General features: G+C 54.9%; 1 protein-coding gene across 9 annotated transcripts in view; it reads right to left on the bottom strand.

Annotated features, from left to right (window-relative positions):
• The window catches only part of DAB2IP (DAB2 interacting protein), a 189,949-nt gene that overhangs the window by 36,979 nt on the left and 135,909 nt on the right, over positions 1-17,061 (bottom strand). Inside the window, exon 1 of one of the 9 annotated variants that reach the window (XM_032478349.1) lies at positions 8,317-8,341. The exons of 7 other annotated variants lie outside the window; for them this stretch is intronic. The gene's annotated coding sequence lies outside the window, so the exon portion shown is untranslated. Of the gene's footprint in view, positions 1-2,713; positions 2,868-8,316; positions 8,342-17,061 lie in introns of those variants that run through there. One more of the 9 variants, XM_032478350.1, reaches the window with a different exon arrangement.

Genomic DNA, 17,061 nt, shown 5'->3' with positions numbered 1-17,061 from the left:
CCAAGGAAGCTACTTCTTCTCTGGCTTATCTAATTCCTCCCAGCTCTCCACCTCCAGGAAGCCTTCCTGGGCTCAGCAGCCTCTCTAAAGAATGAGAGAGTTGGGGCAGAGGTGGCATCTTCTCCCCTCTCGTCTCCACCTCAGACCCGGGTTCTGATGCTGTGTGAGCCACTCATGTTGGGGTGAAAAGGTGATCTCGGGACTGTTCTTTCCTACCCCTGGGCACTGGGCTTCCAGCCTCAGACCAGCCACTTGTCAACACAGCCCCAGTCCCTGGCATCATGCTGGTTGATGACTGGTCTAACGTGGTGAGTCTCCTTCCTTAAAGACAAACACATGTGACTTTGGTCAAATTAATTAACCTGCCACGTCTCAGTTGTCTTATCTGTTAAATGGGGATAGCACCACCTTCGGTGCAACAGGTGTAACCGAACGCGCAGTGATCAGCCCCGGCCCTTCCTTCCTTCTGGGCATTCTGCCCCTTCCCGCCCCTACAGCGCTTCTGCCTTAGGCAGGTGGCTCTACTTCCTTGCTTAAGGAGAGATGGACCCATTTGGGAGCAAATGCTGGCACCTTAGGTCCAGCAGCAATGCTTTCTCCTGTCCTGCCACCATTTAGGACAGAGGTGCTTTGTGGCCTCTGGCAGACAAGAGGCAAAGACAAGCTGGGGAAGGGGCCAAGGGAGTGTAGACGTTGGGCAGGTCTCTCCTGCACCTCCACTTTCTCATCTGACAAATGGGCTGCCCTTACCCGCTCCCAGAGCCTGCTGGAGGTCTGTTATCAATGATAACACCTCCCACTCCTGGTTCGAGTTAATTCAGTATTTCAGTGTATAGTTACTGAGTGCCTCCAGTATGAAAGCGCTGAGCCTGGGGGCCTTGGGACCCTGGTTTCCCATCCTCTCAAAGCCTGGTGTGTGGGAGTCCCAATGGGGCATCAGAGCTCTGCTTCCCTGACTGCAACTCACAGGAGACAGCCAGGAGCTCTCATCAGCAGCAAAACAGCAGGAGCGGGTGGCTGCCAACCAGCCACAGGCGCCCAGGCCACCAGCGAAAGCAAAAACTCATGTCAAAGAAAACCAGGGCGTGGCTGCTGAGTTCCTCCTGCTCCTAGCGACCATGCATCTAAGCCATCTGTGGCTCTCCGGTGCCGGCCTGAGCCACGACACCCCATACGCCTGGGAAGTGCACCAGGCAGGCACTGGCTCTGCATCTAGCAGACCCCAATCTCTGTTGCTCACGTGGCCCAGCTACAGTTAAAAAAACAGCCTCCGAGACCTTGAGGGGCTTCCCAAGGCCAGAGTGTCCCAGATGCCCAAGAGCCCACCTTCTCTTCCCACCATACTCTGGCTGAGTCTGGGATAAGCTAGCCCTGTCTGTCACTTACCACTGGCCCATGGGATTCCAAACAGTAATGCCATATACTTTAAATTGTTTCCAAGGTGCATCCCAATCCAGCCACACAGGTCCTGCTCAGCTGCATCTGGACCCAGTCACACCCGGCTGCCCATCTACACTCAGAACACTTCCAGCAGCAAGTCCGCCTTATCCATCAATGCCCAGCTCAGAGACCGCCATGTTCACTCCACCTGCCCCAGCAGAACCAGAGTTTGCCCCGAGGCACTCCACCACCAACCCACCTCTGGAAGTGGAGGCTCAGAGAAGTCCAGCAGCTTGCCCAAGGTCACAGTTCACAGGCACCTGGGCAGGGCTGGAGGTCTGGCATCTGGGCTCCAACTCCAAATTCTCTTCACTGCCTGTCAACGCCTCAGACTTTCACCAAGCCTACAGAAATCCTGTGATCAAGTGCACTAACTTTCAAGTCACTTAGAAAAATCATGGGTCACCAGAACTGTACTGAGCCCTTCCTGTCACCTCCTGTGTGACTCTAGGTAGATCATTTCCCTGTCTGGGAAATGGTGAGAAGGGTAGGAAGCTGATCCACCAGCAGTTGTAGTGATGGTGGTGGCCAGGACCAAGGGACACAGAGACTTGTAAGAAGCCAGGCACACGGCTGGCACTTCCATAGCAGTGGCTCAGCTGCCCGTCACAATCGCTCCACAAGACAGCGTGTGACAAGCCAAAACCCAGACGTCTCTGGAGCCAGGGTACTTCCCCAGGACAGACTGACGCATCACAGGGACCTGGCTCCTGACAACTGTTTCAAACATTTAAGCTGCAGCAAAACACACCCCAGGTCTGGACACGCTGCCAGCCTGCAGGCCGATGGATCAGGAGACAGACACAGGCAGGGAGAAGCAGGGGAAAAGAAGAGTCCGGCTGGGGGTGGGGAGCGGCCCCCAAACCCTAGCGCAGCCCCACCCAGTGCAGCCCCGGGCTGGGCTGAGCAAAGGCCAAGCACCTCACTTCCCGGTTCCCAGTGCAGCCACGGATGCCACCGGGCCTGCTCACAGAAAGGAGCATGATTCCCTCTCTTTTTAAAAACTGAAAACAGAAAACAACACTCCTCGGTTTCTTGCTTTTTGGCAGGGTTATCCTAATCACTTCTACTACACTCTGGGCCACCGGTAGACGTCTGCAGAGGGGCAGAGACACCACTGTGGGGGAACAACTGAGTCCCTCCCAAGACTGGGCACCTGTAACGACCCCTCTCTGACCGGACACTCCCACCCATCTCATTTAGTTGCCCCTGGGCCCAGGAGGCTGGCAGCCTCCCTCCTTCCCTCCTCCGCTCAGGCCATCAGGTCACTCACCATCCCTCAGCTCGGCCACCAGGCTCACCAGGCTCACCAGACCGGGGAAATGGAGGGGCCGGGCCAGCCACCCTGCTGCCCGCTGTCCCCCACTGGGCCCAGCCAGTCCAACCCCACTCCAGTCCTAGGCATACCACTCCAGCCCTGTCCACTGGGACTAATCATGGCTAGTTAAACAAAGGCTAAGTTCCAACACTCCGTAATGTGCTTTTAAAGGGCCAGTGTCCCACTTGGGGCCGCTGAGGACTTAAAGGCACAGCTCCCTTTTTCTGTATAGGAAACAAGACAGCAAAAAACCAAAAATCCCTCTGAGGTCATGATCAGATTAGAGGCCTGGGGCTTCTCAGGAAGATTTTAGACAAAATGTATAACAGTAAAACTCCAAATTTCACCTGAAGAACTGCCCACACCCTAAAACCAGGAGGCTGCATCTCAAGACTGAGTAGGAAGCGCCCACGGTGCACCAGGCACAGCTCTCTGCGCTGCACAGCCCTGTCTCGTTACTCCTCACAATCATGCCACAACACGGGCATTCCCCTCACCCCACCTTACAGGTGAGGAAGCCAGGGCCGTGCAAAGTCTGCAGCAAAGCCAGGGCACAGCCACGTGAGTTCAGCCAAAGCCGCGACTCTCTCCCACCTGCTCTCTCTGGAGGTCCCACCTGTTCCACATCCACTAGCATCTTTTTTTTTAAGGAAATAAGCCGGTGAGGATAAGGAATCATTCTCACAGGTGCCCAAACACTGGGCTTTCAGTCTAGGCCTCAAAACCCTGCGAGGTCGGTTCCACTCTTTCCCCCTCCTTACAGATGAGAAGACTGGACATCAGGAAGCATAGGAAAGGCAGGGAGAGGAAGAGGGGGGTCTGCAGCCCTGCAGGGGTGGGGCACCTGACACCCAGGCCTTCATCCCTTCTCAAATAGGCTCTACAGTCAAGAGGAGGGGGTGGGTGAGGGAGCGGTCCTTCCAAGCTCATGGCTCAGGCAAGCTGGGCACGGTCCACAGGAATGGACGAGGCAGGGCTGCAGGGACGGGGGTACTCCTGGGGCCCCTGGGCTCCAAGGGTGGGCAAGGCCTGGGAGCTGCTAGAATAGGAGTGGGCAGGGGAGAGGAAAGGAGGAGAGACTTGACTGCCTGGGGTTCATACCTGGTCCAGCAAGCCGTCCAAGAAAGGTGGGCCATTTTGGGGCACCAGGAGTGGGTGGGCAGGCCGTAGGTGCTGTACAGCCAAGCCATCAGAAAGGTCGAGGCCAGGCGGAGTCCTCAGGCCTAATGCTGTAGGGGCCAGGTCATTCAAGGATTTACTACCCTCAGCCCATTTCTATGGAGCCTGGCATAAGTTTGAAGCCATGCAGCCTGGTGGTTAAGAACATGGGTTCTGAAGCCAGACTGTTCAAACCTGGGCTGTGCTGCTTGCAACCTTGTGTTCTTGGACAAATCAAGTCCCCTCTCCAAGCCTGTTTCCCCCTCTGCAATAATCATAGTACTAATCCTCACAGGGTTGCTGCGAGGAGTCAGTGAGTTACAGAACCAAATCTGGCTCCCAGTGAGCACTTACGAAAGAGCTGACAGGTTAACTAGGTTGAAGGAGGCTGTCCCAGGATATGCTGGGAGACTCAAAACTAGCTTCCTGGGTAGTGACCCTGGGCAAGTCACTTCTTTCTCTGAGCCTTGGTTTATTTCTGTAAAGAGGGGGTCCAACTGGGACCCTCAGTGACTACCAGGCATGACCACTCCCTAGCATGTCCCAGATGCCCACCCTCCTCCAGAAGCATCCAGGTCATAAGGCCATAAAGGCTGGGCTGTGGTCCGATTCCCCTGCAACCTGAAAACAGCCGGCCTCTACCGCGCCCCAGCCCCAGGCTAACTGGAGTTTGCTGGGTAGGGAGAGGGTGCAAGGGTGCCAAGCCACACAGCCTGTCAGGAGGCAGCATAAGGCATCACGTCTCCAGGTGGAGCCCAACCCCAACCAGCCAGCTCCGGACCTCGGTCTCCCCACTCCCCAGTGAGGAGCGGGCCCCCTTCTCAGGTGTCTCCCACGGGATGTGCTGCAGCTGAGCCTGCTCTCCTGCGTTCAGCAGCCACACAAACCACTCCACACCTGTGGCACAGCCTCCCAGAAGCTGGGGGCTCCCTTGGCCCCAAGAGCCCCCAAAGCTTGACCAAGTTCAAGGTCTGCCGCTTTCTTTCTGGAGCCTAAAGCAACTGATGTGTGTCCTGGGGGAGCAAGGAAGAGGAAGGGACGCACCAAACAGGGGGTAGGAGGCAGAAGGAATGCCCTGAAGCCCTCACAGAACATGGGGCCACTATTCCTGAGGGGCAGTGGGAGACCCAGGGGCTTACACCCCCACCCCACCTCCTCACCCACAGGGTTAATTAGTACGGGGTGGTGTGACTCAGAGGTCTGCAGGGCTGGGTGGCAATTTTGGTTGTGTGCCTTAGCAACTGTGGGACTTTGGGCAAGTCCTTTCAGTTTCCTAAGCCTCAGTTTCTTCATGCATAAAAAGAAATACACTATCCTCTGCAGACAACAGATGTAAAAACACTGGTTAACCAGACACAGAGGAAGCATTTAATGAAACAACTTGGGAACCCAAAGACTCAAATACCTGGGTGGCATTTATTCAACACACTCAGAACCCACCTGGGGACCATCAGACCTTAGGTTCTCCCCAACCCTACACTGCTCCCCGACAAAGCCAAACACATTCTAAACTCCCCCTCACAGCCAGCCAAGCCTTGCAGGAGGTCAAGGTGCCGGCCACCAAAATACCCTGAAAAAGATCTCAAACTTCTCTGGAAGCCAAACACACCAAGGAACTTTCCAGAGCAAAGCCACTAGTGCAAACGAAGTCTAGTTCTGCTCTGGGAAGGCGGGAGGACCCTCTGAGGAAAGCCAGATCCCGGGCTCTTCTTTATGTGCCCTGGACCCAGAGAGAGACTGGCAGGGAGAGGGGAGGGCAGGGCTGGGTGACTCTACAGAAAAGGGGAAACCTGGTTAGCGAGCCCTCCAGGGAGAGAGGGAGAAAGAAGAGCTCAGAGAGCTGTTGAAGGTCATTTTGGGGGGCCCAGTTCAGCCCATTCAGAGTCCCTAGAGTCTGCTGAGAGGCCCTGGAAGAAGGCCCAAGGTGGAGACCCTCCACTGCCGGCAAACCCGGACCCAGACCTGAGGACGTGTGAGCCTCTCACCTGAGCCTCCTTGGCTCCCCGGGCTGGCCCGCTCTCCCTGCGCTTCTCAGACCCTGCTGCCTCCTCTTCTACTCACCTCCTGGCTACTAAGCATACCCGGCCTGACCCCAGGGAGTCTCTGGAAGGTCCCCAAAGGCCTTCATTGTGGCCAAAGCCAATCACAGTTCTTGTCGTCTCCTCACTCGACCTGACAGCTAGCTCCCTCCCTGAAGCCCAGGCCACCACACTCCCTCCTCCCTCACAGGCCACGGCCCTCCTTTCCTCCAGGTGTTGGCAGTTTCTCAGGCTCTGATTTGGGGGCACTCCCTTCAGTAAAACACGTTCCTTTGGTGATCTCATCTGCTCTTAGCTTGAAACACCTCCTGTGTGCTCAAGATTCCCAAGTTTCTATCTCTGGTCCTTCCCTGCTCTGAGCTCCAGACTCATACGTCTAAATGCTGGCCTGATACCTCGTCTTGGATGGCTTGTAGAATCTCAGGCCTGAAATGGCCAAAATGGAGCTTTGTCTCAGCAGCTTAAGCCAGAATTCCCAAAAGCCAGGAACCCTCCCTTTCCCTGACCTTGAGCACCCAATCCATCAGCAAATCAGACCACTACCTCCTCTAAAATCTCTCATACCTGTCCACTCCTCCGCACCTGCCTGATCCTGCCCCTCTACCTGGAGTAAGAGGGACCTTGGAGAAATGCAAATCAGATTATTTAACTCCTGGGCTTTGAAACCCTCCAGTTATCCCTACAGCAATTTGAATAAATCCAGACATCTTCCCAGGTGAAAAAAGTTCACAGGAGTGGCCTGCCTACCATCTGACCTCATCCGGCAACTCCACCCCCACTACAAGCCTCCACTTTCCCGCCTCCCGCCTCAGGGACTTTGTACTTGCTGCTCCCGCAGTGGGAGCTCCAGTTCCACCCCCTTCTCCAAAAGGCTGGATTCTGGACTCTGGAGGAACTCAGTCCTTCCCCAGCCGCTCTGGCTACAACAGGTCCTGCCCCACCCCCATTACTCGCTACAGAAACACTTGGCCGTTTCCTTCTTATCATCCTGCTCATTCAGCCAGCAAATATTTATTATGTGCAGAAGTATGAGCCGGTCACTATTTCAGGCACTGGGAATCCAGGTGCTGAACAAACCAGACAAAAATCCTGACTTACATCACTCAATCCGGAATTACTTATTTGTTTCTCCACTCACTTATGGTTACCTGTCTTTCCTGCCAGAAGGTAAGCTCTGTGTGGCCAAGGGCTATGTCTGTTGTATTTCTGCATCCCAAAGGGAGGGTCTGGCAAGGTGTAAGAGGTCAGTAAGTATTTATGAAATAAATTTGGAGACACAAAGAACAGGGCAGCAAAAGACTCAGACCTAGAAAGACACAAGAAGTCAAGAGTCAAGCCTTTGCTGCCTCCAAGGCAGATGCCTTTCACTGCCCTGTGGACTCGGGTGAGCATGAAGGCTTCTGTAACACCCGAGCCCTTCTGGGGGACAGACTAGATGCACAGTGGCAGCTTCGGTTACCTGCTGGAGAAGAGGGATGACTGTAGGCCTGTGCAGTCGAGGAAGGTTCCTTGAAAAGGTGAAACCTGAACAAGGCCGACCCCCATGCCCCCCACACCCAAACCTAGAGAGGGAGGAAAACAAATCTGTGTTTTAGGGCTCTGATGTTCTTTGCTCTAGTAGAAAAACAGGGAAAAAACTTGCTCCAAAAAACCCTTTACTTTTTATTAGTGTCTGGATCAATATAAGTTTTAGGAGTAAAGCTTCTCCTGCAATACTAACCGCCAGAGAGACAGCACAAGATTATTAAATCTGTCTCCAAGAGGCAGTGGCTGGGAGCCCCAGCGGTTTCGCCCTTCTCCTTACCTGCGCTGGGAGCCCCAGGCTAAGGGAACAGCAGCCCTATGGCCCTCACTGGCTACACAGCCTGGGGTCAAAGCCCCCTCCTCACAGCCCATCTTGCCAACCCCACCAGTTCCCTGGGCCTAGATTTCCTTCCCCACTGCTTCACCTGCCTGCTTCCACCTCCTCGGTCCAACGCTCAGTGGGCTTCTCCCTACCCAGCTCCCGCATGACTTGATGCTTCAGGAGGACAGGGCCTGGTTCCCAGGAGGGAGAAGCCAGACCAGTAACCCCAGCCCCCACCTTCACTCTTCCTCCCAAGCCTCTGGGGAGGGTCTCCATTCCTTCTCCCAGGGCCAGTGAGGAACCTGGGCTGGTGCGGGAGGGACCTGTTGGGCACCAATGGGGTCCCGGGACAGGTGGGGTCCTGGGACAGGTGGACTCCCGGGGCTGGGCCTCCTTAGAGAAGCAGCCAGCCCCACACCCTCCAGCTCTAACCCACAGCCATCGAGGTCACCTGCCCAGTTGCCAGGGAGTAAGTTTCCTGTACCCCTTTTACCCCCACAGAGCCACCCACAGACCTTGGCAGTGGGGTAGGCCCCTGGGCTGACCCAGGTCTGCGCACCAGGGGCCCCGGAGCCAGATCCGGCTTTCGAGGATGGCTGGGTCTCCACAGAGCAGCTCCTCCGGCCCGGCCCAGGATCTTGCTGAGGTTGTCACCGAGGAGTCCGAGGCCACAGAGACCCATTTCTGAGGATGATGTGCACCCAGGTGCCTCTCCCAGACAGATCAGGGGACCTCTCAGCCCAGGGCGGCATCTAATAGGTGTGACCAGACAGGCTTCCCCTTCCTGCAAAGCACACGCTGATTCTGTCTTCCAAGTTGAAATTTCAAAAATGACTTAAAAAAACACCACAGTGACAACATCTAGAGATTTCCGGGCCCTCCAAGGAACAAGTGGAAAATTACAGTCTTCCATACAGGTAACCACATGGCACAACCTCCAGGTCCAAGAAGTCTAGAAAGACACACTCCCAGCCACGAGCCAGTAGCCTTCCTGGGGCACCTGGGCGGGGTGCAGCCTGGGGACCGAGCTCCAGGTCTGGTCTGGGTCCGGGAAGCTGGAGGAGGCTTGCAGCGAGCTTCAGGCTCCTCCCCCAAACTGCTGACTCCGCCCAGGGTCATATCCTGTCCGAGTCCCGCCTCCGGGCCTTTGCACTTGCCATTCCCTCCCCTGGATCCTGGCTCTAGGCAAGGCTGGTTTCTCCTCATTCTGCTCTGAGATCAAAGTCGTGCACGTCCTAGGTGAGGCCATTCCTAACCACTCTAGCTAAAGGAGCAACTTCCACTTTCCCCTACTCGTAGTGATTACCCTGCTTCACTTTCCTCATAGAACTGATCTGAAACTTGCTTGGGCCCCCTCCTCCCGCCCGGGAGAATGTCCCGGTCGCAAAAATTGGGCTTGTTCACCTGGTAGGCCCGGTAGACCTCCAGCCGCGTGCCTGGCACAAAGTAGGCACTAACAGATGTCCTGAACGAATATATGTCTTTCTGGCTGGTCTGAGACAAGCCAGCAGAACGAGGGCGGGGGTTACCAGAAGACCGGGGCACGCGGAAACACCTTTACCCCGCGCCGCTCGCAGAGTGTTCCAGGCTCCGACGACCACGCGGCGCGCCGCACCCCCCTCCCAACCCGCGCTCCAGACCCGAAGTGGCCGGCCCCGCCCACCCCGAGCCGCTGGCCCCGCCCCGCCAGGGCTGGCGGCGGGGACGGGGACATTCCGCTACCAGCTGCCCCCAGCTGCAGCCGCTTTCCGCCCCCACCCGCCGCTGTGCTCCGGCCAAGGGCAGGGAAGAGGCCCGGCCCAACCCCACCGCCCGCGGAGGCCCCGCCGGAGTTCGTCGGGCTCAGAGCAACAGCCCTGATCACCCCCACCCCCCAACTCCGGGACAGGCACCCTCCCTCCCCCGCACTTCCATTCAGACATTTTTTAAATGCGAACAAAGACAGAGGTGCAGACAAGGTCACCCGGACAGAAGGGCCAAGGGTGAGCGGGGCTCCGACTCAGAACTAGCCAGCCAGGCAACCAGACAGCTCCCCTAGCTGGGAAGGACTGGGTTCCCAGGTGGAGTCCCGGATTCAAGTTCCCTCTCTGGGCGGTGTCTCCTATATCCTGGGCTGAGCCAGCAGTGCGAGGCGGAGGGTGAAGTGCTGGATGGAAGAGATAAGGGGGTGAGCTAGGTGAACTGTCCGGGTTTGTGAATGCTACAAGACGGGCAATCGGACCCATGAGCCCAAATGCCACCCCACCTTTTGGCCTCGGGTGACATTAACACAGCCCTCACTGAACCAAAATCCCTCTGGGAAAGGCACACCCAGCTAACTCAACATTTTTGCCTGGGGTCACCCACCAGAGAAGCCACAGTTTTCCAAGCACTGAGCCTCTATCACACGCAGAGAATCATATCTACTTCCCTTATAGTCACCACCCAAAGGGGCTAATCAAAGCCTCCGCTAGGGTGGCTGCTGCATTAACTTTCTGATGCAGTAGGATTATGGAATCTAATCCCTCCATGTAAATATGGATTAACAAGCCGGTGGGGGAACACAGCCCCTGCCTGGGGTCCTGCCTACTCTGTGGCCTCTATATCTAGAGGCAATCACAAGCCCCAGTTCAGTCCTCGGTGGTTTCAGCCTGCTCCAGACTCTCAACAATAACTGAGCTCCTATTAAGTGCTGGATTGTCAGGCACCTACAGTGCGCAGGCAGGCAGGATTTTGGCTGGGGCACCTGCAGAACCACTGACTCTTCTGACTATGGCCCCACAGAAACCCCCAACCTGGGAAGTAACTCACTCCATCCCCTGATACGTTCTCACTTGGGCTTGGCTCTGTTCTCAGCACAGGTGATCCTAATCACAGGTAATCCAACAATACCCGCCCCCTCCATCTGCATCTGCTCACACCCCCAAAGCCCAGAGGACTCATAGCCAGAGGTGTACTTACGCTGGTTCCCTTCCTTCTGAGGTGAGGTTTCCCCTCATAGCTTCATCTGGGTCTATCCAATGTCTTAATAAAATTTCAGAACAGGGGAGAGGTGAGGCTGTAGTCACCAAGGGAGGCCCTGGGGCAGAAGAAGCCTCTCTGGCTCCCAGAGCATCCAAGGCACCAGAGATGGAGGGGACAGTGCTCAATTCTGAGCACTCCTCCAGGGTGTAAGCCCCAATCAGGCCTCCCACTTGAGCTCAATAATGTCAATAAACAGGTAAGGCAGAGACTGTAACCCCCTTACAAATGAAGAAATCAAGTCCAGAGAAGCTCAATCACTTGCACAAGTTGGCCCAGCCACATTTGGAAGTAGATGTGCCTTACCACAGACAGCTATTTGTATCTTTTTACTGGTCACCTCTTATCTCCCTCTCCAATTCTAATACCCCTTCCTCCTGGAGCCATCCTAGATTTCCCCCAGGTAGCAAGCTATCCCCACTGGTTGATCCACACAGATCTAATATCTTGCTATAACAAAACAGGCCTCTATGACAGTCTCTCACTCTGCAAAACAGCTGTCACAGGAGGCAGTCACAAGCTTTAAAAAAAAAAAAAAAACACCTGTACCTAGGGGTCAGAAGATATACTTGTCAGCTGTGTCACCTTGAATAAGTTGCTTCCTTCCTCCTCTCCTAGCCGCGGTTCAGAGGGCTGCATAGCCTCATGCAAGCTCCTTTCAGAAGCATCAGTAAAAGGTAGTAAATACACAGTGAGCACCCTTGGAATTTCAGAGGCCACCCGAATTCAGTTACTCTTGGTTTCAGTGCCCCCAGTGACCAGGCCTCCAGAATCAGTCCCTGCTCACCCACTGCACACTCTTCACCTTCACTCCACCCAGCCACAGGCCCTCCTCCTCTACTCTTCCCAGTGCGTCCCTGTCCTTTCTCATGGCCACACCTTTGCTCCCACGGATCATCCCTCCTGCTCCGATTTCCAGTTCTCATTCAATTTCAAGACCCAGCTTAACTGCCCCGCCTCAGGGAAGCCTTTCCCAGTGTCCCCAGGCACGGAAGCTGCATGATCTCTCCCTCTCTTCCTGAATTCCTGGCCTCCCCACTCTTCTCCCAGGGTCCTGCTTGGGTTCTGTCAGGCCCTCCCTGGGGTCTATTCATCTCTGGTTCTTCAGATCCTGGGACTCAATAAATGCGTGATGGACAGATACATCCTGCAGGTCAGTCTTCTCCCAAACATTCAGAGCCCAAACGTCTCATCATCTTCTGGATCTAACGGTGCCTCACCAACTGGGCCAGGCTCTCTGGGAGGCTCTGGAACCCTCTTTCTTCAAGGAGCTTCCCATTTCCTGGGGTACAGGGGAGCCAGCACCAAGACTGTCAAGGAACACTTCCAGGCAATGTTTGCACATCCCCTTGGGAAGAGAGATGCTCACAACCTACGAGGGAGGAACTTCCTTGTGATCACAGCCCTCTTCTTTCTACAGGCTATGTACAGGCCGGCGGCCCCCTGCGGCCTGCCCAGAGCTGCCTCAGCCAGAGGAGGGCGCTGCCATAACCCACCGCCTCAGGATGAGTCTGCAGGACAGAAACAGGCACAGGACAGGACGGGAGAAGGAGGCCCTGCAGAAAGTCAGCCCCAGAGCCTGGCGCCTCATAGACAAGAGCTTCTGAAGAGACCCCCGCTGCACTTAGCTGATGGTGAGAAACAAACTTGGTATTAGACTGAGGGCCAACTTTGGGTAGCAGTTTCAGTGTGCCCCAGCTGTTAATTTATGTGAGCACATCTATGCTTGTGTGGTTTCATCATCACCAACAAATGACAAATGTGCCCCGGCACCTGCTATGTGCCAGGCCCAGTGCTAGGTATTTTGCATACATTATCTCGCTTAATCTTCCAAAAAGCCATCAGCTGTGGGAATCCACAGAGATACTTTTACTACAATGGAGCTGAAGCACAGAGAGGTTGAAAACGCTGCCAAGGTCACACAGCTAGTTACTGGTGGCAGCTGCGATTCCAGTCCCCTCAACAATCTGGCCCTGGCCTATCTTTCTGGCCTGAGCTTCCAGTGCTCACCATTCCCTAGCCTCTGTTCCCTGTCCCCACCCCTCAAGCTCCGCATGCTCCATGTTCTGTGATTGGGCTGGGGGCAGGGGATTCATGTATATCATCAGCCGGCAGCTTCCTAACTCCCTCCCTCCTCTCCACCTGCTCAAGAGCCCCCCAGCTCCAACCCCCTCTCCCCTCCCATTAGGCCAGCCAGGCTCCTGCCCTCTGGCTATCTCCTTCCCTGACCCCCATCTGCCAGGCCCCCCACCAGCATCTTGTGGTAATGACTTCAGCTGGCAGAGAATCCTGGAACCTTCCCCCTACAGTGATGCTGACACATGTTCACTCAAAAAACGTAATGTTTCCATCAAAGCATTTAGGGGGAGTAAATTCCTCCCCATGTGATGCCTCCTTGGAAAAATAGGGTAAATCTACTCGAACAAGCAATGAGACTTGGTCAGCACTTCTCTTTCTTGGTTGTCACGGTGCCAAGTCCCGGGTGAGCCCAGCACGGTGTTCCACGGAGTGAGTGCTATCAAAGGGCGGGTGAGGGAGAGGGGAGGGACATGGTGTATGAGGCCATGACTGCGGCCCCGCTGTACAGTGTGCTGGGTCAGTTTGCAGTCTGTCCCCTAAGCCCCTCCCCAGAGACTTGAGTGCTACTCACTGTGCTCCCATCAGAGCCCAGCTTCTCTGTCTCTGACTGGGTCACCTACTGCCCAGGCCCCAGCTCCTGGCCCCCCACCAGGGTGGGGCCCTGCCCTCACAGCCATCACCACACCAGACCTGTTACCCAAGTCACATACACCACCTAATTTCACCACAACCCTGAAAAGGTCAGGAAGCCAAACCTCCCTTATCCACCCCCTCCCCAGTCCCTGGAACCGGAGAAGGGGATGCGGTGAGGAGGCCCTGCTCCACCTCCCAGTTCCAACTCTGCCAAGAGGGGAGGTACAATGCCAGGCACTGTAACCTGGGGGCCCAGGGGTCAGCGGTGGCTGGCTAGGTCCTAACTCGTCCCAGCCGCGCCCTGGGCAGCTGGAGAAAACTGTGAAGCCGGAGCAGCTGGGCCTCAGGGAAGGCCCAGCCCTCCTCAGCAGAGAAGACGGAGGAGGGGAGGGGAGGCCCACAGACCACCTCCCTGTCCTCATTTCCCCACGTAAACAGACAGCAATCCTGCAACGAGACAGCAATTACAACCCCTCCCAGAATTCCCCAGAGCCCCGCTGTTAGAGATTCCCGGCTTCAACGGAGTGGAATGGAAGCGTCTGATCTGATTCCCTCCACATGTTTTCCAAGAGTCTGCTGCCGCCGTGCCTGACACTACTGGCCTCCTCTCCGCGACACGAGCCATAGGGAGGCATCGCTAGTCCCATCTTACAGATGGGAAAACATCCAATCCGAGGCCACACAGCTAGGAAGGGTACAGGCAGGTGAACAAGACACACAGCTTCTGCCCTCAAGAAGCTGGCAGTCCAGTGAGGGAGGGATGCATGCAGACATGAGCGTCAGTACAAGCACACTTGACAGGCTGTGGGCCCAGAGGAAGCTGCAAAAGTATCCAGCACAGGGCTGGCCCATCAGAGGACATGATGACTGCAGGGACAACAGTTCCAGTTTGGGTGCAAACTATCAGGAAAGGCTTCATGGAGAGGAGGGTGTCCTAGCACATTCTCCTTCTGAGATCTGGGTCCCCCACCAAGCTCTGTGCCTGGCACATAGTGCAAGGGAATGAGTATGGACAGACGGGTTAACCGGGGGCAGGCCCCTGGCATACTGAGTCACGTTTACATCACTGACAGCCCAGCCCCAGGGGGTGTGTCAAGTCCTTGTGCCTCATTTACAAGACGAGGAGACAGAAGTGCAGAGCAGTCAAGTACTCTGCTCCAAGTAACCTAGCCAGTAAGGTCCCTGTCGTGTCTGGCTCAAGGCCTGCCTTTCCAGCAAGCACTTAATTTCTCCACGTCTTTGCTGGCTTATCAGCAGAAACTCCACTGTCAGAAGTACGTCCACTGCAGGCTGGGGGCGGGCAGCCTGGGTTCATGGTGAGCACGTGATTCTGGATCCCGCTCCAGCAGCCTGTGGGGTAAATGGGAAGAGGGGGCTCCTCTCCTTCCGAGTCAAGCCTGCCAAGGAACGGCCACCAATACGGAGTTCTAATTGGTGAGCCCAGCGGCACAGAGCCCAGCAACACAGCCGGTGGGTGATGTTGTTGCAGGGGAAACAGCTGAGTACAGCAAATATAGCCGCTGACCCAATTCAGTTCTGTTCTGTCTTCGAGAAAATAATTGAGTTTAAATGAATAGGTTTCCCATGTCCCCTCCGGCCTCGGGGAGGGTGGAAAAGGAGAGGGGGAGACAGGAACAGTTCCCTGGGCTCACTGTTGGTTATTTTTGAGTCATTAGGCCTGTGAAAGGTTTCTTTCTTGCCTTGGCGGACAGTGGGGTTGGACATGGCTGGGAGGTGGTGAGGTGGAGTGAAAACCACACAAGGTGGACAGTGAAGATGGAGGTTAAAGGCCTAGCTGACAACGTCTTATGGAGTGGTCCAGTGGGGCCACAGGCTCGTCATCTATGGAATGGGAACACTATCTCCTCACCATACACCCCTCCCAAAATCACTGGAAAGAGCTAATGCAGGCTAAGCAAACTCAAAGCCTTCCAGGGAGTAAAGGAGCCTGGGGTGAGCTGCAGAGGCCAGTTCTCTGCCCTGCAGAAATATAGGCCCAATGCTGCCAGGGCTGTTTTTTCAAGAAAAGCCAGAAATCCAGATTTTTCTGGTGAATGTTGAGGGTGAATGTTTTAGGACTGCTTAAGTATCAGGACTGCTTAAGTATCAGGAACAGATTATTAAAAAAAAAAATCTTTCTGCCCTACCAGACCCAATGAAACCGGCCTGTGGGCTACATGTGGCCACGAGCCACCTATGTGCAACCTCCAACTTAGTGACAACGTATGTAACGCCATTTAGGACGTGCTGGCATCCTCCCACCTGGTTATTGCTTCATAGTTTTCTTTGACCGTGAGGCCAAGCCCAGCCCTACTTCAAGAGGCTAGAGACACCCTCCTGTCCTCAAGATCTCAGGGGAGGAAGGAGGGGCTCCCCCGCCACACACACACACTCTGTGGGCAGGTGGGTGGGGATGCGGGGCTGGTTTTACCCTAGAAATTAGGGATCCTGGGCTCGCCTCCTGCATCACCCTCAACAACCTGTTCGAGTCTCAGCTTCCTCTTTGGCAGAAAGGGAGTTTTTCTGTGATGGCCAAATAAGACAGAGAAATCTTCGAGATAAAGAGCGAGCATGTCAAGTCTCCCCCAGAGTAGAAGGAGCACGAAAGTTAGCAAGACCTTGGGTCTTTTTCCCAACTGACAGCTCACGGCTGTGTGAGCCCAAGGAGGTTACCTAACTTCTCTGTGTACAGGAGATAAGAATCTCTGGCACACAAAGCTGCTGCGAAGATTAAATGAGATGATGATGGTCAAGTGCCTGGTAGGATGCCTGGCACATAGCAAGGGATCAAAAAAATGACAGGCATTATTATTACTGTTCTTCTTATCTTTAGTGAAAAGCATGCCAGAGAATTTTGACTGGGTGATTACAAGAATGTAGCACAGCCTGGCAAACCTGTTGTTAACAGATGAGGCCACCTATAATTAGCACAATCATTACATATGCAAATGATGCGGCTAAGATGCTGGAGAAGGATGTTCTTTGAAGTGTGCTCAAATAACCCCCTCCCCTGGCCGCCCTCCCTCCCCAAATCTTGTTTACACTATTAATTTCATTAGCAAACTTTTTTTTTCATAAAACAAGACAGAATTCTAAACTAGTATATATTCCAGTCAAAGGGGTTTAAAATCATTTGATGCCTGCTGCCCACTGCAGGGGGCTCTCTGCGGAGGCCCGCGCCCCACCTGAATTGTTTGGGGGGCCCATCCTCATGCTCTTCGGTCAGCCGCAGGCCTGAGGCTGCCACTTACTGTCTCCGGGCCTCTTTTCCCGGTAGTGCAGGCTGAAGACCTCCACTAACTGGCTCCTGTCTGATACGTGGAGCTGGGAAGGGGAGAGGGGCGGGGGGGTGTGTCTGGCACGGAGCAGGCACTGTACTCGAGCAGCTTTAATAAGGCTGCTGAGTTCCCTCAGGGCCAGGACATACCACATCAGGCATATCATGGTCCCCATTTTACAGCTGAGAAAACCCAGTCCCAAAGAGAAACTGAGGGAGTAATTTGCTCAAAGTCACATAAATATTAAGTTGCAGAACTGACTTCAAACTT

Source organism: Camelus ferus, chromosome 4 (assembly GCF_009834535.1).
Source record: "Camelus ferus isolate YT-003-E chromosome 4, BCGSAC_Cfer_1.0, whole genome shotgun sequence".
Taxonomy (NCBI): domain Eukaryota; kingdom Metazoa; phylum Chordata; class Mammalia; order Artiodactyla; family Camelidae; genus Camelus; species Camelus ferus.
Note: the sequence above shows the minus strand (reverse complement) of the source record. Positions and strands in the feature narration are given on the sequence as shown.